The sequence below is a fragment of the Epinephelus moara genome, chromosome 12 (genome assembly GCF_006386435.1).
Source record: "Epinephelus moara isolate mb chromosome 12, YSFRI_EMoa_1.0, whole genome shotgun sequence".
In the NCBI taxonomy this organism is placed as follows: domain Eukaryota; kingdom Metazoa; phylum Chordata; class Actinopteri; order Perciformes; family Serranidae; genus Epinephelus; species Epinephelus moara.
In genome coordinates, this window is record NC_065517.1 from 8,144,406 (window position 1) to 8,148,789 (window position 4,384).

The following is a 4,384-nucleotide window of genomic DNA, read 5'->3' on the forward strand; positions in this document are numbered from 1 at the left end:
CCTCCTCCCAGGCTACCTTTGCATCATCAGCCCGTGGAGGTCTGCTCGCAGTTCCGTATATTCGGACACTGTGAGCTTGGACCTGCCGGACCAAAACATCAGTTTCCTCCTGGGAGAAGTTTGGCCGTCTGATGCTGCTGCTCTCTTCTGCCATGGCGAATTGAGTAAACTGTCATTACGCCTTCACGCGGTGCATTTAAGAGCGAGGAGAGGGGCTCATTTGATTGGTGTGATGTGTGTAAAACCCACTCCACGCCTTCTCTCCTCCCTCTTTCCGACTTGCGCCGGTAGGAGGGACGGAGGTGGGAAAGGGGAGTAGCTGCGCCAGCGCGCACGGTGTGCCAAACTTGCAAAATCCGCCTGGCCACACCCAGTTGCCGAAGCGCAGGTGCGCTGCGCCCCCGCCTCGCCCGGTCTGCGAAACTAGAGGCCTTAGACTCAAGAATGAACTGATTTGATTTTCATTGTCAAAGTTCAAGGTCACTTTTACCTTGCATCCATCCCGTGTAAGGTCAAGTTAAGGTTCACTGCAACCTTGTGTCCTTCCCGTTCTCGTTAATGAGATAACTGAAGAACGCCATGAGGGAATTTCTTCAAATTTGGTACAAACATCCATTTGGACTCAAGAAAGAACTGATTAGATTTTTGGTGGTTGGACTTGGCCCCTTGGTTCCAATCAAGGGAAGACTTAAAGGGGAAGTTCACCCCAGAAGCTTCCCGTTGTGCTATTTATCAGTCAAGATTGTTTTGGTGTTGGAGAAAACAGCAGTATCAGTTAGCTATAAACTAATCTCCAGGAGGAGATGCACACTTCCTTGTGCGCAGTGATATGATTGGCAGACCGTAGAAATAAAATGCACACATCGCACATGTATGAATGGGTATATACAGTACTGACACACACACACACACACACACACACACACACACACATACATACATACATACATACACTCACTCATTTTATCTTCATTTTGAACCCCAGATTTCATAGCTCTCCATGCATAAGCTGATTATTTTTTTAAATGAGCTAATGGATTTTGTTGAAAGGAAATCCTATCACCACACTCAGGAGATTGTACATCGTTGGATGTCAGTCATTCTTAATCTCGATTTGTACAGATTTGTGTTCAGTTCACAGCATATCATTTGTGCAGTCTGGCTTTCACATATTCTACGTATTCATATAAACATTTCACATAATGAAATGTTTATATGAATACGCCTATATCATTTCAGGTTTGGATAAGCTGGGCAGTAATGGTAATGTTCTTGACACTGAGGTCAAACACGACACAGGCCTGCCCAGTTCCTGCTGACACTCCTGCCTTTTGAGTCCTATAAAGACTAGATTTCTGTGTGTGTGTGTGTGTGTGTGTGTGTGTGTTATATTTTCTCTGTGTCGTTGTTTGTGTACTCTCATACCTTATTTCTGACAGTTCCCTGCTGCTTGACTCCCCACATCCTCAGTGCCATTAGGTCAGACACCCCCTTGGGTGTTTGCCAGCTGACAGTGGCGGGGCCCCCGAGTCAAAGCGAGGTCGCATCACCGGGGGAGAGGCTGGTAAGGGGGCCTCTGGTCTTCCGCACTGACACTGAATAATTGAGTGGGACTGACTATGGCTACCTGCGCCACAATCACCACTCCACCAGCAAGGGCCCATAGGCACACTTCAGTTCTCGGGAAAAAGAAGCTAAAAACATGCTCTCTCTTCAAAGGCACACATGTACTGTACTGCTTTGATGTGTTTATTTGGAGTGGGTGTGCAGGTTTACCTTGGGCTGAAGAGGATGAGAAATTGAGAGAGAGAGGGAAAAAAGGAGGGACAGAGACATGCCATGTTGACAACTTTCTTACCCCTCCACTCAAGGCCAGTGGGATGGATTTGCTGAGTGGTTTAAAACCTTTGAAATTAATATAATTCTAAACAAATTCAGTCTGTGAGAAGTGGCAAATAGCTTAAGGGATTAGAATGTTTTAATTTGTAAAACAAATGGCTGGAACCAGATACAGAAGCTGCATGAATTGCCTTCTCAATCCACAACTGCCTCAATTTGCAAATGAAAATGGCTTTATAGAAGGTTATATGGGGTTCACTCTAAGTCGAACTGGAGAGAAAACTCTTTATTCACAAGTTCTAAGGTGATGAACAGAACTTGCTAGCCTGAATAGTAAAATATTTATCAGCAAGACTTTATTTACTAGAGAAATGACTGCATTGCTAGTTTGGTCAAATGCCTAAAACTAACTATATGCATGACTAAGACCTATTCCACACATTTGAGAGAATTTTTGAAAATGGGTTTTTTTTTCTACTTCATTCCTCAAAAAAGTTCTTGTTCTTCCACACAAGCACTACTAAAAAAAAATCTCACTTTGGGTTCCCTCGTCTTGAAGTCAGTGGGTTTTCTGAATGGATTTTTGGTTAGATGCATACAATAAGGTCTGTGGTTCACACAACCTTAAGAGATTTTCATGTTTTGTTCCACAACATAAAACACATCAGTAAATTGTCAACTCATGAATTTTGAAGCTTTTATGTGTCATGATGGTTGCTAACAAGTGGCTTAATGAGACTAAAGAATGTCACCATGCCAACCATTACAGCCTCATTGAGGTGGCGACCTTTGTGGAGTTCGTTAGTAACCTAACATTAGCTTTTTACTTCTGGCGATTGCATTTACATTTAAAAAATGTAATGTGATGTGATGTATTCATTTGTGAAGCTTTGCGAAGACAAAGACTATTATCTAAAATCCAATGGAAAAATCCCATTTTTGACAAGGGATCCAAGGCAATGTTAACTTCCATGTTGGCTCATCCTTGCACCAGTTGATTAAAGTGCTGTCAAGAGTTTGCCAAGCCAAAAGGTAGCAATTTTGTCTGAACCCGAAGCCATGCAAAGAAGATGTTGACCAAGCATAAGCCTGAATAAGGGTTATTCAAGGAAGGCTACCTGGAGCAGTGACCTCAGTTGCACATTCTGACAGTTCTGTTCTTCAATATAGCAGAAGAGGAACTTTACATTTATGTGTTAACATGTAAAAAAGTCCAGATGACAAGGTTAGAACTGGCACAGTTTTTGTCATGTCTGAAAAATGCACACAATGTTGCCTCAACGACAACATTAAAGCCAATATTTGTCTTCCCTGTCAACACATCAACACTGAAAATGGAGTTTCAAAAAATCTTCACCCTGGAAGGAAGTCCATTTTCATTGACTTAAAATGCAGTTTGCAAGTGGACAAAAGGTCTAAACACAGAGAAAAAGCTATGCTATTGTCTCTAAGAAGCAATGGGAGAAGTACATAGTCTTAACACTGCAAAGCCTCATGAAGTTTCGAATGAACTAGTTCATACAACATATCATCTGACCACGTCTCAAAGCCGGTGTATATACCTGTTCTGAGGCAATGAATTGTACAAATGGGCATCCAGTATTCATGCATACTTTCGGACAGTCGCTCCTCAGAGACATTTGTAGTGTTGCACTCTGCTGCACTTTTTTTTTTTTACACACACACAAAACCTAATGAAAGTAGTTGTTGGAAGAATGAAAAAAGAGAGTCTAAGAGAGAAGTTCAAATGCCTACGCTGACCAAGCTGCAACCTCTGGGGCTGAAAAATGAAACCTAACCCTATAAAATCTATGACTCTAACACCTCCACACACCTGCAGAAAGGGGGCGTCATTGATTTTGTCATCATAAAGGGGATTTTAGACTCCATTAGATGATCCAACAAGCTCTTTGATGGAAGCAGACTGAGGCTTTCAAACTCTTGTCTGCGTAGGAGTTGTCATTGCTTTCCACTGCTAACCCACTGTAGTTGGTGCTGTGAGGCAATTTGCTGCAATACATAGGAAGGCCACTGTAGAAAACTAAAGTAGGAAAAGCTGTCCGTGACTTTTGGGGTTTTTTGTTAAAACTTGTGTGTGTTTTCTGCATGGCACCATTGTAAAGCACATCTTGTTTTCTATTTGTCTCCTCATTCTGCCAGAATCTATAATACTTATTGGATCAGTCCCATAGGTCGCCCAGGTCCCATAGACTGACAGAATGTGATGTTTCACATTTTGAAAGTTATGCACGGACCACAAGTATGTGACTCAAGAGGTTTGCGGGTGCACGCATGTGTTGATGGCCCACCCGAGAAGCCAACTAGGTCTCATTCAATTCAATTCAATTCAATTCAATTCAATTCAATTTTATTTATAAAGCCCAATATCACAAATCACAATTTGCCTCACAGGGCTTTACAGCATACGACATCCCTCTGTCCTTATGAACCTCACAGCGGATAAGGAAAAACTCCCCAAAAAAAACCCTTTAACGGGGAAAAAAAACAGTAGAAACCTCAGGAAGAGCAACTGAGGAGGGATCCC